Source organism: Pituophis catenifer, unplaced genomic scaffold (assembly GCF_029215685.1).
Source record: "Pituophis catenifer annectens isolate HBS135680 unplaced genomic scaffold, rPitCat1.0.hap2 SCAF_3, whole genome shotgun sequence".
In the NCBI taxonomy this organism is placed as follows: Eukaryota; Metazoa; Chordata; class Lepidosauria; order Squamata; family Colubridae; genus Pituophis; species Pituophis catenifer.
The window spans coordinates 182,086,085-182,107,587 of record NW_027256883.1 but is presented as its reverse complement, the minus strand read 5'-3'; the positions used below and the strand labels follow the sequence as shown (position 1 = coordinate 182,107,587).

At 41.0% G+C, this 21,503-nt stretch overlaps 1 protein-coding gene across 2 annotated transcripts in view; it reads right to left on the bottom strand.

Annotated features, from left to right (window-relative positions):
- The window catches only part of MTCL2 (microtubule crosslinking factor 2), a 74,280-nt gene extending 58,349 nt beyond the window's left edge, over nucleotides 1–15,931 (bottom strand). The window contains exon 1 of one of the 2 annotated variants that reach the window (XM_070941654.1): nucleotides 15,859–15,931. The gene's annotated coding sequence lies outside the window, so the exon portion shown is untranslated. The remainder of the gene's footprint in view (nucleotides 1–15,858) is intronic. The other variant, XM_070941653.1, reaches the window with a different exon arrangement.
- Nucleotides 15,932–21,503: the final 5,572 nt, after the last annotated feature.

The window sequence follows — 21,503 nt, the reverse complement described above, 5'->3', positions numbered from 1 at the left end:
CTGACAATCCCAGCTGAGTTGCCTGCTAATCAGGCAACTCAGCTTGGATCGCCAGAGCCATGTAAAAGAAAAAACGTTTTTTCCTTTTAAATGGCTCTGACGATCCAAGCTCTGACGACCCCAGCTGAGTTGCCTGCTAATCGGTAGCAAAAATCCCTCCCCCTCCCCCCCTCATCTTGCTTACCTTAGCTGCTGGTCACAACGCCTTGCTGTAATCCCTGCAATCCATTGCATCAGCAAGCAACTGAATCTCCCTGCCTGCAATCAAGCAGGCAGGGAGTTGTGGACTTCAACTCCCAGAATTCCTCAGCTAGCAAAGCAAAGATGGCTGAGGAATTTTGGGAGTTGAAGTCTACAAGTCTTAAACTTGCCAAGGTTGGAGACCCCTGTTCTAAGGTAAGTTTTTTCCCCCTTTGGGACAGTGGTGGGTTCCTCCCGGTTCAGTCTGGTTCGGCCAAGCCGGTAGCGGTGACGATATGATGTCACTGAACCGGTTCTCCCCCCCCGCCCTCCCTAAAAAAATTTAGAACCCACCCCTGCTTTGGGAGCTTTAAAAAAATAGTTAATTGGGGGTTTTTTTAGTTGTTCTTTTTTTAGACCTAGTCATTTAAAGTTTAGGAAGTTTTAAATTTAGCTGCTTTTATATAAAAATAAAAATAAAAATAAATTAAAATAAAATAATATTTGTGCAGCTTTCTGACATTTAGTGTATTTCTGTAGTGTTTCACTCTAACTACACAAACACACAAAATCTCACAAAGCTGTATGTGGAATTTTGTGTGTGTAAAGTGTGAAAGTTGTTTTTTTGGGCTTTTTGTGGCTATGTGAGGTTCCTGCTTGTTGCAGGGGCCATTTTGGGTCTAGCACAGCTGCTTTTACATTGTGGGTGAGCCAGTTGTGTTGTGTTGTGTTTTGTAGGTTAAAAAAAGGGCAAAAAAGTGACATTGACTTGGCCACGCCCACCTGACCAACAAGCCACGCCCTCCCAGTCATCTTACCACCAAGCCCCGCCCACTAATTAAGCCACGTCCACAGAACTGGTAGCAAAAAAATTTAGATTTCACCCCTGCAGCAAACCTCACTCCCTTCTAGCACTGATGATGTTTGCTAATTTAGTAATGAAACATCTGCAAGAAAACAACCAAACCTAGAAAGCACCAAGGAACTCAGAGTTAACCTTGAGCTACCAATATTCTCTTATATTAGAAGATGCCCCTTCCTGGGTGTCTAGGAAGCTTTTTTTTTAAGAAAAGAAATGGTGGCAAAGCCAGACTGGTGGACTTATGGTCAAATAATATATTTCAATTTTGGTGACTCTATCTAAAGAGGTGTTGGAATCAGAAGGATGTGTTTGCCATTGGTTTGCATATTTACAATTGAGAAAAAGATTTACTGGTAAACTAAATTTAAAAAGCTATGGATTTAATTTTGTAAAAAACGAATTGGAAATCCTATTGCCGTGATGGCGAACCTATGGCACGCGTGCCATAGGTGGCATGCGGAGCCATATTAGTGGGCACGCCAGCTCAGTTCTGGGGTGCATGTGCGCGCTGGCCAGCTGATTTTCGGGCCTTCTGGGCCCACCAGAAGTAGGGAAACAGGCTGTTTCCTGCCTCTGGAAGGCCTGGGGTGGGTGAGGAAGGCCCGTTTTTCTTTCTTACCTGGTCCCAGATCCTCTCTATTTATGGGAAGGGCAAAAACAGCCTTTCCCACTCCCTCAGAGGCCTGAAAGGCCCCATTTCCCAACTCCTGGTGGGACAGGAAGTGACTTTTTTTGCTGTCCCCAGCCTCCAGAGACTCCTAGAGAGGCTCCTAGAGACTCCTAGAGAGACTCTGGAGGCTGGGGACAGCAAAAAATGTCACTTCCTGTCCCACCAGGAGTTGGGAAATGGGCCATTTCAGGCCTTTGGAAGGCCTCTGAGGGCGTGAGAAAGGCTGTTTTCGCCCTTCCCAGATAAATAGAGAGGATCTGGAACCAGGTAAGAAAGAAAAATGGGCCTACCAGGCCATCCTGTGCCAGGAGTGGGGGGGGAGGGGGGGTTGCACGCGCATGCATGTGTGTACGTGCGTGACCCTCCCCCGCCCCCCCTCTCCTGGCACGCGATGGCAAAAGGGTTAGCCATCACTGAACTATTATATGGTAGTGATGAACATATTATTGCTAAGGTTTATAAATTGCTATTGAAATTGAACTTGGAGAATGAGTCTGCAAAATATTGTATGATTCAGTGGGCAAAGAACTTTGGATATAATATAATGTTTGAACAATGGAAAAATATGTGGATGAAAAGTTTAAAAAAGGTTTTTTTTCAGCTTTACCCTACACTTTTTTCTCTTCCTCTTTTCCTCCTCTATTTTCCCGTTACCTACATTTTTCTTTGTATTTTTGTTTTTTATATTTTTATAAACTAATGAAAGATTTAAATGGCAAATATTCTCTTCTATGAGTACTTAACAGATTCAAAGTTTGTGTTAAGTTATATCAGAATCACATTTTTATCCTCTGTCAGATTAATTCAATTTATCTAATGTTTAACATATAATACTTTTTATTCATGTAAGGTAAAAGAATTAGCTGTAGTCCATCTATTGCTGCGTAGTTATTAGCAGCTTCTAGGTAGCCATTTTTTCTTTAATAAATACATAGATTGGCTTTGGCAAAACTCATTTATGAATGCATACTTATATGTTATGTAATGCATTCTGCAACTAATAAGGCAGTATCCATTTGGTTCTTGTAATTCCAAACAGCTGTTTATAACAGACCCACCCAGAAATCTCTGTGCTCCTTTCTATGCAAGGCTGCTTTGTACTGGCATATTGCCAAGAGGTCAATAGGAGGCCAAATTCAAAATTGACTATGGGATCAGCTTGAATTGTAAATGTTAGCAATAAATCCATCAGCCTGTCTACCACATGTTCATACACCTATAATTCCAATCCATGGATTTCTGTATTATACATGAATGGTTCAAATTTTTTGATAAATAAAAGGACATAATAAATGGCATTTGCATTTAGATATCTTAGGGGAAACAAAAGGGTGATATGATTAGGACAAATTGTACAAATTATTATAAGATTAGAATAAGCACATCTACTCAAAGCTCTGTTGAGCAGTTAAAAGCAAATAACAGTATAATCATTCAGGAATCTACCTGTTTCCAAAAGAGGAACCTATCAATGGCTAATTATTAGCACCCCAATATTCAGTATACTAATAAATCAACACTAATAGCACTTACTTACTGTATTTATATCTCCCACATTTCTCATTAAATTCTTATATTTAAGTGACATAAATTGGGCTGCAAATGTGCTTGGCTCAAGTCATCCACTGAGCACCTCACTGAGACGTGAATTTGAACCTGACTTCCCAGTCCAACAACTTCATCACAGTAGAGAATTGAATCTCTTCAAACTATTGAGAGAATGGAGAACAGACAGATTCAAGAAACAGACAGAACATAAAATCATTTCAAAGTGAACTTCAAAGGAAGAAATGGCAACCTGAAGACAGCTTTGCTAAAGCAGAGATGACAATTGTGGTGGAACGAAGGGCCAGAGGGTAGACCATTTCTTTGAAATTCTTCTCTAAACAAAGAGCAGGCTTGAGATCACCAACAAGTGCTCCATATAGTTGTTCCTTGCAAGGAGACTGCAATGTCTCTGGCACGTTTATAGAGCTCTGGGGGCATGAGGGAATAACCAACTTGCTGCAACTGCGGTTGGCACTTTCAATAAGGACACTGGGTCCCATATCAGAAGTGGGTTCCTCTTACCTTTGCTACTGGTTCAGAACCGGGAGTGGCGCGTATGAGTGCTCGCTTTGCTCGTGCACGGCCCTTCTGCGCATGTATGGGTGGGCGGAGCCTGCCACCACCACTACCAGTTCGCCCAAACCGGGGAGAACTAGTAGAAACCCACCATTGGTCCCCATACTTCTTTTTCTAATTACTTTGCGATATTGCTTGTTAATTGTTCTTTAGTTTTTAGGAAGCTTTGGATGGGCAATTTTAAGCAACGGATAAGAATTTTTAAATAGATTTAAGGACTTTATAAAAATACTTTTGATTAAGCAGCAAAAGGATGAGTAGAATTTTAATTTTGGAAAGTTACAAATTGACTAAGCAACCCATTCGATTCAAAATAAGATTTTGGAATTAATCTTAAGAATCCTTCTCATGGGAAAATGTTTTTGTTTTTAATTCTCTTCAAAAAAAATAATAACATAATAAAATGAAACTTTGAAGATTAGACACTAGAGGAACCAGAAGGAAGTAAAGGTCACAATTAAAGAAGAACACTTACATTTGATTTATTCATATAGAATGAAGCAAAGTATTTTAACATTGGATATATTTTTTCTTTCATTCAATTGTGTCCAATTCTTATGTAATTTTCTTGGCAGAGTGTTTGAGAAGTAATTTGCCATTACCTCCTTTCTAGGATTGAGAGAAAGTGATTGACCCAAGATAACCCAACTGGCTTTGTACCTAAGGTGGTACTTGAACTCATGGTCTCTTGGTTTCCACTCTGATGCTTTAATTACTATCCCAAACGGGCTCTCCATAAATATATAACTATCAACAAATGACTACTGTCACTGGTTATCCATCTTTAAAATACATCTAAGACTGATTCCTCTCTCAAATCTATCCTCCCACTTTATTTAAACCTTGAAATGCATAAAGTCAATGACCTCCATAGGTAGGAATTAATCACAGGTTATCTAAGTATAATATGGCAAACACAATGGCTTCCTTAAGCATTGTGTAGCTAATCCCAAATGCAGGGATTCAATGAATTCCAAATAATATCCAAACAAAATGGTACTTCACAGCCACTTGAATCAACTTGTACTATATCAGCAAATAAATGTGTCCACCATACATGGATTTCATGTCACAGTCTTCACAAGGTACAGTACTAATGCAGGGGGGAAACTATCCTTTTTCTAGTAAATAGAAGATAGATAGATAGATAGATAGATAGATAGATAGATAGATAGATAGATAGATAGATAGATAGAAATAGAAATAGAAATAGAAATAGCACTTAGACTTACATACTGCTTCACAGTGCTTTTAAAGCCCTCTCTCTGTGGTTTTAGAGAGTCAGCATATTGCCCCCAACAATCTGGCTCCTCATTTTACCCACCTCGGAAGGATGGAAAGCTGAGTCAGCCTTGAGCCTGGTGAGATTTCAACTGCCAAATATGCAGGCAACTGGCAGTCAGCAGAAGTAGCCTGCAATACTGCACTCTAACCACTGCACCACCATGGCAGATAGATGTCAGCAGTAGTGAGATTCAAAAATTTTTACTACTAGTTCTGTGGGCGTGGCTTGGTGGGCATGGATAGGTAGGTAGGTAGGTAGGTAGGTAGGTAGGTAGGTAGGTGGGTGGGTAGGTAGGTAGGTAGGTAGGTAGGTAGGTAGATAGATAGATAGATAGATGATAGATAGATAGATAGATAGATAGATAGATAGATAGATAGATAGATAGATAGATATTGTTCTCTTCAATCTAAAAATACTTTCCTGATGCCAAATCGCCTATGTTACATTTCTGTCACTGGAAATATACTTCAACAAAACTAGAAAAAAAAGAGAAAAATGCTGTATTATGAGGCTTCGAACTGAAAAAAAGGTAAAATATAATATTACACGAATCTGACCTTATCAGCAATAGCTCAACTTGTATATTTATGATCTCTTACTGTAAAAAGGAAAACGACTTCAAGAAATGACAAGGGAACATTTCCTTAGAGATTAAAGAGAACATAAGCAGCAGCTTTCAATTAACTCCAAACCACAGGCTAGGAAGAGGGAACATTGCTATAATTTACCAGGATAAAATAAGAAAAGATTTATAAAGAAACTACAGCAGAGATATCTTGATGAGTGCAGAGCTCTCAGAAAGTCTAGGTCAAGTAGATTACTGCTACTCCCCAAACAGACCACTTTATTTATTCATTTTTTTTAAACAATCCAAGAGCCAAAGTTTCTAGGTGGTTTACAATAAATGACAATTGATTTGTCTGATGAGGGAAAGGACAATAATAATAAGTAACAATAAGTAAGTAACCATATTTTTTGGTGACTTAAATCCTCGTATAAAGTTTTTGTTTAAAAAATGAACTTGGGTTTTAAGGATTTGATGACTAGAAAGAGTAGATTATGGAAAGAAGGAAATTATGTTGTAACCTTTGGGAGAGAGGGTAAAATATAAATGTACTTGTAAACACTGTTCAATTGGAAGCCGTTTCTTGATAACTTTCTTTTGTTTCTTTTCTGTGCACAGATTTTATTCTCTTAATAATGTATCTCAATCCCAATAATGTGGGTACAATAGGATGACATATTAGCATTTTGTCCTATAACCAGGGGTGAAATGCTCCAATTCGGACCGGATCACCTGATCGGGTAGTGATGACGGCGGGTGGTTCGGAGAACCGGTAGCAAAAATCCCTGCCCCCCCCATTCCCCCCTGAGCCACGCAATCATCAGAGGGTTTTTTTTCAACTTTTAAAAGCATTTTTTTCTTTGGCCGAAAAAATGCTTTTAAAAGTTAAAAAAAGAGCCTCTGATGATCACGCAGTTCAGCTGGGATAGTCAGAGCCTTTTAAAAGCATTTTTTTTACAACCTCTTTGGCCGAAGAGGTTGTAGAAAAATGCTTTTAAAAGTTAAAAAAAAACTTGGCCATGCCCACCCAGTTACATTACCCCCACCACCATCACCACCACCATGCCACGCCCACAGAACCGGTAGTAACAAATTTTACATTTCACCACTGCCTATAACTATTTTAAGTGGACAACAATATAGGCCAACAACATGAATTCTCTAGAATGCAGCTTGTCTTGGCTGTCCAGTAAAAGGAAGAGGTTTATATAATATGTTCACATAAATATTGAGATAGTTTGAGAAAACATAATATCTAATATAAAAAGAGGTAAGGTAAGGTAAGCAAAGAACCAAAAAGCTTTTCAACCAGCCTGAACCAGCCATGGGATAAATCACAGCCACTCAAAGGCTCAGTGTGACTTAGGCTTTTAAGATCAGCTAATTATGAGACTAAAGTTCATGTAAGCCAGGGGTGTCAAACTCAAGGCCTGCGAAGATGTTGAAAAGAAGAAGATGTAAATATCTGGGTTTTTTGTTTGTTTTTTAAAAATAGTTTAATAAAAATTATTTTTTAAAAAAATAAAAAAATATTTATATATCACTTCTTAATTAAAAAAATTCTCAAAGAGGTTTACAATAAAAAAAAGTAAACACGGTTTAGCATATGAAGTGAATGCAACTGTAACTATAGATATGAACATCCCAAACATTTCATGGGTATATTCAATAAAGTGATGGCTTTGTCTTCTATGACTGAGGGGGCAACATATGACTACTGTAGCTGCACAGTATTTCCACCATGCCTTTGGAAATTCCATTGTATTATTGTTTGTTATCAACTATAATTAATGCGCACCACTGGGTGCATCACCTGTGTTTAACAATACAATTCAAGAAATCTGTTATCAATTTTCTAAAATGCAGTGCAACATAAAAACTAAATACTTTAGTGCACAACACTTTTCTTGCATGTTCCTTTTGCACACTCACCCACCAACAACTCATAAATAATAGTGAACAGGAGAGGAGAAATGAAGGAAATGGCATTCAACAATTTACAACTTCCTCGATTAATTAACAGTCAAACAATGAGGAGTTTTGAAGCCATACAAAAGCAAATATATTGATTCAAAATGGAAAGATATTACCAGCTATATTATCATTGTGTATTGCACAATACAAGATACAGTAATATATATATATATATATATATATATATATATATATATATATATATCACATATTATTTTATGCATAAATCAAATGATACATTGTTTACAATTATGCTGTATCAATCTTTACTTTTCTGCTCAATGAGATGCACTGTTATCTCTTAACATACAACTCTTAGTTTATACACAATGCAAGCTTTTATGCCCAGCTTTCCAGACTAAACTAATTACAGAAATTGTATTTCTGTAAAGGCTACGTTCAATTGCCATTATGATATTGTTAAATAAAGAGGGAGAGAAAGCTACGAATGAAAATTTAAAACTCAGGATACATGGTATATATTCAGTGTCATAGATTTTATGTGCCTACGTGTAGAAAACAAGAGTATTTACATATACAGATTTATTTTGCCGTATTATCTGTTCCACACTTATGGAAAAGAGAAAAACAAAGCAGACTTATACCCAAGCTCTAGTTTTATTTTGTTTTTCTAGGAAGGAAAGAACTAGGTAAAAGGCCCACGGTAGTCATTGTTCATGCGGAAGGAGCGGGTGGATCACAGTAAGAAGGAACAGCCTGACTAAAGATGAGCAGGCTACCCCTGGGCTACTGCCAGACTGAATCCCATCTATGCATATATCTGCTATTCTGAAAAATGATTGGCTTACAGCTATCTCCGCCCTTTTTTTCAAATAGAATTCGAGTGCCCATTCTTTGTCTTCCCATCCCGCTGCAGCTGTTGCCGTATCACATCTCACATTTTCCATTCTGCTGAGCAGAGCCTCGGAGCTCTTGTTCCCCACACCCTGTGATGACAAGGCAGCCATCGGCTGCTATTCTCTTAAAGGCATAACAGCTCCCCAATACTACTATTCCCCTGTCAGCTTTGTCTAGTAGGTCTCTGAAGAGAGGCCAAAAAGGGAAAGCAAAGCACAGTATGCATACTTGCTCCCTCCTGCCCCCCACTCCCACTGGTAAAGTAAGATGAGGAAAGGAATCTCAAACACAAAGCCCAATCATAACTGCCACAAAGCATGCTGTGCTCCTCGGATCAATAATATAGAACGAAACAAATCCACAGAGGCATCTTGACATTGGTGCATTTTCCCAGAGGAAATATAATTATTTAACCTACAGCAACCTCAGATACATGAAAGCTGCAAATTAAGCCTAATGCAACAGCTTATACCTCTTTGCCCATATTCTGCAAACTGGCTAGGGGAAAAAAAAAAACAGAAAGAAAACATTTATTTTTAATTGTTTTCTCCTCATTGCAGTCCCAATTAAAAACTTTCTATTTCCATCCATTAGCCCAGGAAAAACAATTGTTATTGGAGCCACTAGGTTGATATCCTAACCTCAGAAAAGGCAAAGCGATGACATTTTGTAATCACAACATCCACAGCAACATCAGTTGAACAAAAGTTTTCAAAGCTGGAGAAGGAACATGCTTCCTATGCTGCATCCCAATGCAACATCTATAATCTGATGAGTATAATATGCTGGATAGATACGTCAATTCTTTTTTGTCAGAACTCAAAAGAGAATCTACAATGGAATCAGCTTTCAGTACCAACATTGGTAGCTCAAGTATACTTGAAGCCCTTTCTTTCCTGCTTTTTGCTGGAAGTAACCTGAATAGCCTCCATTCTGATTTCTTGAACTACACTACTACAGAAAGCAATAACATTCTAATGTTTCATGTAAACTATACTGTGAAAGTAATTGAAGTGATTTTTCCTTCTTCATTTTTATATTCTAGTACATTTGTACAGTTTATTTTAATAACGTTCTTTAATACTGAGCTGTGACAAATAAATGCTGTTCTGATATAGTAAAGCACCTCTTGCAAAGTTTGTGTGTCATTTTCGGTTTGTTAATGACAGCACCAAAAAACCTCAGGGAGCAAAAAATTATTAAAAACAAAATGATAAACAGGATTCTATCAGTAGGAGGATAAATCAGCTTCTACTATAATAAACAAATAGTACAAATGTAGAATTGGCAAATCTCAGATAAAAAGCAATTCTCACACTAAGGAATAGGAAAAGAATTAAAAATGCTTAATATGGAATTAATCAAGATTTGCATTTTAATCTTTCTCAAATCCATGCAAACTGTTATAACTTACACAGGAATAAATTACCTTGAACTCACTGGGACTTACTTTTACTTATATGTGAAGTGATGTGTACAATAGACACATATATAGGCATACATATATAAAGTACAAACGTAACCACTGGAAAATAGCTCTTTCAAATTCCTTAGAATTTACTTCTACATAAACCTTCAAATGACTATGCTGTTAAACACACAGTTTTAATTTTTTATTGCTCTTAACACTGGCTGGATCATGACCAAAAAAATGTAACATAAGTGCCCTTGTATATTTCTAATTAGTATGAAATGTTGTTACACTGCCATGACAACTTTGAATCTCTGCAGCCGTTTTCTATCAGAATATTGAAAAAGGCCAGCCTAAATGAAATCTTGACTTCCTGCCAATTTTCCTTTAGTTAGAAGGGAAGGGGAGGTATAATTCACTACTTTATTTGGCTTTATTTGGATTCCCATAACCAATCTTCAGCCTTGAGCCAAAAACTTCACCATCCTGCAAAACCAGGACAAACTGTGCTGATCCAATGTATGCAATGGGTTTTGTATCACATCTTTGCAATCTCACCCTGAATACTGAGCATTCAAAATCCTAAACTTCAGGTTTCAAAATAAATGATGGGCATCCATGATATAAAAACTATGCCTATGTGGGGTAAATCAAAGGAGATTTGTGCTATAGTCTAGTCTAGTGCTTCTTGATACCCATCACAGTCACTTCCTGTAGCATTATAGTTCTCTGATTAAGATATCTATTTTTTCTTGTCACAGAAATGCTTGCAGGAAGACAAAGCAGATATTAAATGGTGTTAGATGCTAAACCAGTGGTATAATATTTAGACTATCGAACAGTATACAGAGCAGCTAAGTTTGATTTTAACACAGTCAATCTTTGTCTCACAGTACAGATTACCTGCAGGCAAAGCAGGAACCAACATTTATCTGAACATAATATCTGGAAATGCTTGTATACTGCAAAACTAGAGTACAGATGTGGATATGCAGGAACATAGAAAGTTAGAAAAGGGACACCCAAGGATACAGCAAAGATTCAATATGGGGATGCCTCAGACAAGAAATACCAATAGGCAAATATACCAATAGGATTCTCTCCTTGATTAGTTTCCATCCATTGCTTCCTGAAAGCAGGGCAAGAAGTAATAGATGGAAACTAGACAAGGAGACAAGCAACCTAGAACTAAGGAAAAATTTCCTAACAGTTAAAACAATCCATCAGTGGAAAAACTTGCCTCCAGGAGTTGTGAATGCTTCAACACTGGAAGTTTTTAAGAGAGTGAACAACTATCTATCTGAAATGGTATAGGGCAGTGATGGCGAACCTTTTTGCCATCACGTGCCAAAAGTGGGAGGAGTGCGGGGTGGTTGCACGTGTGCGTGCTCACACCCATAATTCTATGCGCCCTGCCCTCCCCCCACGCATGCGCATGTGACACCCCCCCCCGTCGTCTCCCCGCTTTTGGCATGTGATGGCACAGTGGGCCCGGTAGGCTCGTTTTTCACCCTCCCCAGGCTCCAGAAGCTTTCTAGGAGCCTGGGGAGGGTGAAAATAGCCTTCCGCACCCCCACCCCCAGAGGCCCTCCGGAGGCCAGAAACAGCCCATTTGCCAACTTCCGAAAATCAGAAGGTCCAAAAATCAGCTGGCCAGCGTGCACATACGTGCTGGAGCTGAGCTAGGGCAACGCTTGCATGCCCACCAATATAGCTCCACGTGCCATAGGTTCGCCATCACGGGTATAGGGTTTCTTGCCTGAGCAGGGGATTGGACTAGAAGACCTGCAAGGTCCCTTCCAACTCTGTTATTTTGTACTCTGTATATCCTAAATAAATGTTAAAAAGTCACTAGACTACTCAGTCCTCTATGGCAATCTCCCAAGGGGTTACCTTTCATTTTTCTTTAGCTTTCCATATTCCTATGTTCCTTAGTCAATTTCAATTGTCTGCAGCTTCTTTGATAAAAACAAAACTCTGTTTAGGTATCCACAAGATCATTAGAAGGGGCATTGGGAGGAAGTGAGGGAGGGTGGAGAGACAGAGTTGAGAGCATCCATGACATCATTCATCTGACACAGATGCACACATCTTGGCAGTTGCAGAATGGAGTCTTTGTGTAGCCATGCAGCCATGAAGGCCTCCAGGACATCTGGCATCACAACCTTGTTTGCTGAAGGCTGCATCTGACACAAACCTCATCCTCCCTGCAGAAATAAATGATATTCATGGATACCTGGAGGAGCACCTGTATTAGATGATGTTGGAAACTGAGTTCTGCTGTCTTCCTCAGCTTGTATGTTTGACTTAAGTACAATATTAATGTGGACCATGGGTAGGAGACTTCAGGTATCCACCAATTAATTTGTATTTTAATTTTAGAATTCTAAGAACTACTACAGTAAGTGAGATCAAAATATTTTATTTATTTTTATTGTACTAATCTTATATCACATTCTGATCATATCTACTTCTGAGAATCTTACAGACCTCCAAAATAGTAATAGGAACAAAAATCAATAACATGGTATAACAATGTAATAAAATAACTTTGGAATTTAAAAAAAAGTCCGACACTAAGGAACATTCATGACCCCTTTCTTATCAGGAAAGACTAAAATGACTTCCTCAAGAACTTAATTGCCTCGCAAAAAGCTAACAGGGTCAGAATCTGTATGATATCAGGGGAACATTGTTCCAGAGAAGAGAGCAGTGAACAGTGGTAAGGATACACACACCCCTTAAAATGGTATCTTTGTATCTTTGAGAAATAATTTTATTCAGTATCCAAGAAGTGTTTACATTTTTTCACACAAAAATGCATTGAGTGCATAGTGCAAAGAAGCAACAAAATATCTGCTACACGTATATACACATGTAATTATTTTAATTATATTATTCTACACTTATAGAATTCTTTCTATCAGAAATCTGTCAAAGGCAGTAAGAATCTCTGCCTTTTCTAGGGATCTAATAGATGCTCTAAGCTGAGAGTTGCATGCAGCCATTCAGGAAATATATACTACTGTTACCATGCCAACCCCATCCTGAAAAATAAAATCATCACTGCTCAGTAGTAATAGCTCAGAGAAGCAACTGAATCTGGCAACAACCCAATTACTCCCCCATTCCCTCTCTTTCACAAACTGCAGGGTTTCCTAACAAGCAATATTCTTACATTATTCAAATAGTACTCCAGCAAAGTCTGTAAATCACTCTAGGGGCACATCAGCAAAGTAGCTTTCCATACAATTAATTTAACTCAGTCAGTAGAATGGAACACACAGTGAACAATCTTTGCAGGAACGTAGGTGTCTTTCTCTACTGTGAATATGAACACACAACTTGCTATGTGCAATGTAAGGTAAGACAATGCACCATCCTGTGTTGCCTCCAGAAATAGTACAGAAATTGCAGCTATGCAGTCTCAGGAAAAGATGCAGCTGCTTTAAAAAGCTGCCGAGAGGTCCTACATCCAGGTTCCTGTCCACTCCAAACAGCCTTTGGAAATCAGTTCTGAAATCTTGGACACAATTACTTCTTATTACTCACATACTCTATGAGAGTACCCAGGCAAGAACACTATTTTTCCCCATTAAATGAAGGAAACATATTTTAGAGATAGCAAAAATTTTCTCAATGGGAGGGAGAGAGAATCAATGGAGATGAGATTATTAAACATCTGTATCACTTCTTCCCTGAAAATGGCCTCTCACTCCTGGCATTGTCATTACCATGGCACATTTCAGGGATATGGCTGCCAAGATCATATTGTTGTCGTTGCAGGGAAAATAGGAGAAGAAAGTATTAAGTATGTTCAGTGCTTTGAGTTACTTATAAAAAAATAAAGGCAGGACATACATACATTCTTGCATACATACATATATAGTTACTGGGAATCAAATTGGACTCTAAAGAAAAAACAAGTTTGCATTAAGATACACACATACCGAACTATAATTCTATACAACTTCTTGCCCTTCAGTACAGCTAGAGCTGAATGTTATATAAATTACCCTTCTGCTCTACATTAATGCCATACTACTCTGAGAGCACCTAATCGTCCTGTAGAAAACCTCTGTCCAATCAGAACCTGATGACATGATGTTAGAATTTTAATATGGGATTGCCATAGGGAAGCAGCTTCCCATGGAGATAAAATAACCTTTAACAAGCTCTAATAAATCCTAAGAGATTTTTGCTTCATAGACCTGAACAATGTCCTATTCTTGAAACACTGAAATGAAATGTGAGAAGGTAATTCCAGTTCCATAAAAAAGGATGTTTTCCTTAAGGATATGGTGTGTCTCACTGATGGGATAAGGAATATGTAATGTAACTAAGATGCCACAGAGGAGAAACTCTTATGTCAGTTTCATTGCATGAAGTGTCTGCAATGTTAAAGGTATGATTCCTTCCATTAAATATGACTAGAGACATTTTTCTTTTTGTTTCTAAGAAAGAACAGACATCTGTATCAGAATAAATCTACATATTACCCAGAGAACTGTGGTTATAAGGCAATTTATCAATATAGTACTTTATTTCTAATAAGTAACATAACAAACTCAATGCCTTCTGGATGTTTTTTGGGGAATAAGTTGCAAAAGGATTCAAATTCCGGACATTGTAGTTGTTGATACATCCAAAGACTGATAGAAACTGTATTGCAAAACGTCTGTTTCAGTAAGCCAAAGGAGAATTAGGAGGGAAAAAAATCTTTTGAAAGCATGCATATCTTTTAAACATGGAGTCTGAATTCTCCTGAGGCAAAAGAATGTAAATTAGGAGCTTTGGGATGCTGATGGGTGTCTTTAGGGTTGTAAGATACATGTCCTGCGCATAATCAACATTCTACGAAGGTGAACATTTGTTTATTATGAGTGTCTGTTCTAGTAAAGCTAGACTCCTCATCAATGAAAGGGCTACAGAATTCAACATGGCAACAGATCTTGCTAAAGGGCATGACATTCCTGGTCCATAGGTTTTGATGAATACCTGCTTCAAAACAAAGAGGACCATTCCAACAATGACCCATTTTTGCTACAGGATTGGAAGGAGAGCGGTTGCATACATTTAGCAGTAAATGTCTTAAACAACACTAAGGGGCCATGATCTCTATGAGTAGCAAAAACATCCACCACAGGTAAAGTTTTCTAGGTTTTCCTTCTAGAACAGCTTTCTGCAATGTGGTGCTCTCCAGAATGCACCACATTGTCTCAGATGGGGACAATTCGTGACGGCTGACTCACCTGGGCCAACTTGCCATGGGACAATTCAACACAGGATAACTGAAGATGAGATAACTATACAATTATCTGCCACTGTTTCTTTGACTATTTTCATTCTTTTGTCCCTCCTTTAGCATCCTTTCTTTAATGATTCTATTCCACCATTTCTTAGTGTGTAACTCTTGTATTTCTAGATTCACTTAGTTCCAGTTATCCCATGTGGAATTGTCCAGTGGCGAGTTGGCCAGGGGTAAATTAGCCAAGGTGACTTGGCCGGGGCCAGATGACAGTGGTGATCTTGTGACTTGTCCTAAACCTTCCTTTTCCAAGGCTTCAGACTAGTACAGCCGCTGCATCAGCATCAGCATCTCTTGAGAGCACCACATCGGGGGAAGTCACTGTACAAGTTGTTGTTCCATATAACAGTATGTATTAAGGGAGGCCACATATTAGATTCGACCCACAGGGCATCTTTTGAGGGAAGGGGCGTCCCTCTCTTACAAAGACTGCCTAGGTCCCAGCGGCTGCTGCTGGGTGGCTGCAGAAGGCCTGGGCGACCAAGGGGCCTTGGGGGGGGGTGGAGGGGAGGCGGAGAGACAATTCGCTGCAGACTCTGCGCTGTGCAAAATCGAAGGTTTTGGGTTTTTTCCCCTGCTCTCTCCTCCGCCCAGCCTGCCCTCAAACCGGACCCCGCTCACCTTGAGATAGTCGTTCTCGGAGCGCAGCTCCTCCAACTCCCTGGCGACTCCCGCGTCCAGCAGCTCCTCGGTGAGGTCGGAGAAAGCCAGCGAGGTGCTGAGAGGGAGGCGGCTACTGGCCAGCGAGGCCCCCGTCGACAGGTCCTCGGGCAGCGGGGAGACGCCATCGGCGGAGGCGCTGGCCGGCTGGGCAGGGGCGCTGCTGCTGGGTGGGGACTCGGTGTCGCTGCCGCCGCCGCTCAGCCCGCCCAGCTCCAGCAGCGACAGGACCTTCGCTTCTTCCGAGGCGCTGCAGTCCGACACCTCCGAGCTGCTGTCTGTCAGGCTGGAGACAGGCGGCGGCTGGGAGCGCGCCGACGGCACCTTTCCGGCCCCGCCGGAGGCAGCTGCCCCCTCGCCAGCCCCGGAGAGGCGGCTCCGCCCCTTTACTCTCGCCCCGGCTCGGCCTCCCGAGCCCTTCCCGGAGCCCCGCGACCCCATCGGCGGCGTGGCCTTGCCCTTCTTCTCGCCGCGGCCATCCTTGGCGCTCCCAGCCCGGCGCGAGTGTCCACCGGCCGCTCCTGGCTTGCCCGGGAAGAAAACGGGCGAGCCGGGGTGGCTGCCGCGCCGGCTCTTGGCCAGCGACCACCCGGGCACATCCCTGGGTCTGGCCGGGGACGGCGCCCGGTGCAGCTTCTTCCTCTCGGGCTGCGCGGGAGGCAGCGGCGCTGGGGCCGAGGCGAGACGCTGGCTGGGTTCCGCCTCGCACGGCGCTGCTGCCATCCCCGGACGGCTCCTCACTGGCCCCTCCGGAGCCTTCTCGGGCTGAGATCGCTCATGATCCGGCCGGAAAGCCGCCTCCCTCGTTTCCGCGCTGGGTCCCCTGATGGCTCAAGCGCTTCCAAGCGGGCTCGCTTGCAACGAAGCGAGGGGGACGAAAACAGGTTAGGGCTGGCCGTTAATCCGCCGCCACGCCGCGATGATGCTCGTCTCCGCCGCCCCACAAGCAGCAACAGTTCCTCGGTTGGCTCCCTCCTCCTCCTCGTCGTCGTCGTCCTCGGTATCCCCGCCCAGCGGCGAAGACGGTGACGCGCATGGTCTGGGAACAAAAGGCGGAGTGAGGCGCCCGAGGGGGCGCTCGGATCCTCGAGGCAACAGCGACCTCCTTCTCCGGACGGCCGACGGGGCAGATCTCGATCTTGGGTCGAGATGGATAGACTAGAGAGAAATGCCGTAAAGGACGCAGCGCCCCGGCTCCGTTTTTTTCTCCTGGAAGCAAAGCCTGGACCCGCCACCACGTAGCCCCGTGAAAGCCCGAAAAGTCCCCTTAATGAGGAGCTTCTGTCTGGCGGAGGTCGGAACGATAAAAAAAAAAAAAAAAAAAGATCGGGGCTTTTGAGCGTGCTTGTGGTCAGGCGCATCGGTATTATAAGAAATGTAGCTCCAGCAAACCCCAAAGCCACGGTATTCTCCTTTTTTTTAATCCCAGGAGGAAGGAACGCTGCTCCCTGTCTTTGAAAAAAAACAACGATTGAATTTTCCCCGCAGAAATCAAAACATTCAGCAGCTGGAAATTGAGGCAAGACAGTGCCCTACTTGTGAGCAGAGTAGCACAGAAGACCAGGGAGGGAATGGCTGGTGCGTGTAGGATGCAATAATGTTCAACTATACTGCTCAAAAAAATAAAGGGAACATAAGCAGAAGACATCCGAGATCTGAATGAATGAAATAGCCTTATTAAATACTTTGTTCTTTACATACAGTAGTTTATACACTGCTCAAACAACTAAAGGGAACACAAAACTACTGTATGTAAGGAACAAAGGTATTTAATAAGGCTATTTCATTCATTCAGATCTGGGATGTCTTCTGCTTGTGTTCCCTTTATTATTTTTGAGCAGTGTATTTCTGCAAGGGGAAAGGAGGTTCTAGATCAGGGGTCACCAACCTTTTGGACCTCAGGGACCACTAAATTCATAATTTTAAATCCCGCGGACCACTAATATGATCTGCCTAATGACCGGCTGGGAGGGCATGGCTAGGTGGGCATGTGACTGTGTGGCCAACTCAATGTCACTCACGTTGAGAGCCACCTTGCAGGACTCTATTCGCCCCTCCCACCCACTCCTCACCTGCCAGCCCGGGCTCCTTAGGGCCGCAACAGGAAGCAGTTGTTATAGCTAAGCAGCCACCACGAGAAAGAGTTGGCAAAACAGCTGGCTCAGTTCAAATTGGATCTGACTGAGAAGGAGGCTCAGCAAAAGCACCTCACTGAGGACTATAGAATAGGCTTTCCAAGCAGAGGGAAAACCTGCAGGAGTGCAAGGCCAGGTACTGGCACCTGCAGGCTCAGCAGGCTGTGATGGTCAGCCAGTTCCAGGCCATGATGCAGTCCCACTGGAATGAGGCCCTCCAGTTCTTTGCCATCCGTGGCATTTCCCTCCAGCCTTCGCCCAAAGCCCCTCACCAGGAGGCTGAAGCAGATCCCAAGTTGGAATTTTTCTGCCCCCCTCCGACCCACACAAAAAGACCCCAAAAGGAGAGACCCTCTGCAGCAACACAAACATTCATTGCACGTATCCAGCCCAGGGGCTATAGTTTGAGGACCCCTGGTTTAATGCAAATATTAAAAATGCAAATAATTTTTCTGCAGACCACCAAAATTTTCTTGCACACCACCAGTGGTCCATAGACCACCAGTTGGTGACCACTGGTCTAGATGGTTGTTGTTTTTTCCCCTGTGCTGAAAATTTGCTCAGCAGAAAAACATGCCTTCCATATATGTTCCCTATTTTTTTCTAAGGATTCATGCTATTTCTATTATGCAAAATCTCCTTCAAACCTTCCCCAAACCAAATGCCTCAAACTGAGTGGGGATGGGGGAAGGCATTATATTGAGTCCAGAAATGATTATACAAATAATTAGTTCAAAGACCCAATATGTAGCAACAAAATGCTTTCAGATGAGCTCTTACATTTTTTGCCTCACAACAGACCATTTTGCCAAGAGACACGTTAAAACAGTTCCCCAATGCTTCAGATATATTCTACTTCAACACCCATAATGTCGTGGTGGAACTAATGTGAGGGAACTAATGTCCTCCGTGTACTATATGAATAATTCCCAAAGAAAACGCAAGAGAGCCAATATTCATGGTCTCTTGAATAGACTTGAGTCCTGTATGATTTATTGTGCACTTAGCAAGGCAGTTACTCTTTGTGTTCCCCACTAGTGGTACAAAACAAAAACATCAGTGCATGAAGAAATCACAGTGTAGTTTCACAGTTGCTTTGCCATACATTTTTCTGTCCACTTTCAGTTCTAAGTAGAATGTTATCCAAGAGTTCAGTTAAAATTGCAATACATGAAAGATAGACAATGGGCCAATAGAACAAAACTGGAATAACATATCAACATATATAAGATGCAACTTCTGGACGAGCAAATTTTGTGCTATCTATATACCGGTAATATGAAGCCCATTTTTCTAGGAAAATATTGGAATAATTATCTTGGAAAGAAATAGTTGCTATCTAACATTTGTAGCTGGGTACCTCAAAAATGTTATATTCTCAAAGTGTAAATCAAAGCTGGCATTCAGCGTTTCTCAGGAAGTCATGTGATTTATACACAGCAGCTGTTGGCAAAGCACACTAAAGCAATCAATGGATCTGTCTACTGTATCATTGCATTGCGTCAGAAGACCTGGCAGTAACACAGTTGTCTTGGAATACAGCTGCAAATTGGTTTTAAAATCACACTTTTCATCTGCCATATTGCCTCAGACTTAAATATTGGTCCACTAAGCATTATTAGCTAATGTTGGCTTTGAAACTAGGTGCTATAATTTTGCCACTACTGTTACTCCTTGACTTACGACCATATGGTCATGACTTTTCGAAATTATGATCTCTTCCCAAAGTTACAGTCATTGAAGTATCCTGCGGTCATATGAACAAAATTTGGGCACTTGGCAATCTGCCCATCCTTACGACCAATTGCAAGGATGCTGCAGCTCAATTCCAGGCTCAATTGTAGTCATAAGTCAAGGACTACCTGTATTTACAGCTGGAAATTGAAACATCTTAATTTCTAACGCCCATCAATTAACTACTTTCTTAGTAACTGTCCCCTCTGAAAAAACATGAACTGTTGAGATGAAACCATTTGGATGTATCACTGATTTATGAAGATAAGAAAAGAGCAGAATGACTAGGATGGGCGACCTCCCACAACAAGAATCAAATTTAAAGAAAAGGAAAAACTACTTTATCCATCTCAATTTTTACTCTGCTTGAGTGAACCTAATGCATAATTGGAACATTGCCAAAAGATATTGCTATAAGCCAAGCTTTCTTAATGTGATGGTCCTTATATGTTAACTGTGCTTTCAGCATTTTCATGCATATGTTTATTAACAAAGTTTTGTGGCAAAGACTGAAGTCATAAACTAACAAGCGCTGAGTCAGAAGATTATATGACTCTGTTTTTAATTGATTGAATATATGAATTCAGATGTGGCATGTTCTAATGTTTGTTTATTATTTGCTGTTTTTTTGTTTGTATAACAACCCTGAGTTATACAGTGGGGGGCAACCATGGGTTAACAGAATAAATAAATGCATATATGGAGAGCATCACACAAACTTTTATATCTGGATTGGATGGTATAGTCCTCCAGATGTTGCTTAGGTACCATTCATAACATTCTGTTCTTTTTTAAGTATCTTATAGCTATAAACTTCATTTCTCTATGTTGTTCAGACAGCAAAACCTTTAGGGACACATATTTTCCACATTGTCTTATAACTTAACAAATCAAGCCTATAAAAATACAGAAAGACCATCTCATGAATCTGGAGTTGATATTTTTATTAACAGTTACTTATTAATGATTATGAAAGTATTAATAATCTGAAATAAAGTATGTTCCAGTCAATTTTATCTTTGGTGCCATTTCTCATTCTTTCTCCAGTCCCGATAACATGATACCACTTTTTGCATAATCAATACTGGAGTTGTTTTGATGTACAGAGAATAGCTGCCTTTTAAAATACAAGGGGGACATGTTAACTTCAGCACCAGAGGGAGATGAGCTTCCAGCAAAATAGCGAACCTACCAATCTTTTCCTGGGCAGGTTTTTTTTTTTTAATTTAATGCTGGAAAAATACGGCAGTGCTGGCTTTTTATACGAATGAAGCATGCTCTGCTGAAGAAATCTGTAAACACTTATTTGTTATGGTTTTAACTATTCATAAAATAGCACATTCTAGAAAATGTTTTTGTCTACTACAGGTTCAATGGCATTTGCAGGGGGGGTCAAACAGGCAAAATAGTACCCCCAACGCCATAATCCAAGCCCCACCTCTGAATTTGTGCATGCAATAGCATCCTGGGTATGAGACTGAGATCATTGATCACATTCCTGGCAAGAGCAGGATGGAGATGCCCTTTCTTGCTCATCTTGAGCTCTTGGTGGCCTTTGATATCATTGATCATGAGATCCTTCTGGGTTGGTTTTGGGTATTGGAGGTAGGCAGAACACTATTGTTCTGGTTCTTCTCTTTTGTCCAGGGTCAGTTCAAATCACTGTCAATGCTAGGGAATGGCCCAGCACCAAGGCTCTACTTTTAGGGTGCTGCAGATTTCCGTACTTTCTCCCCT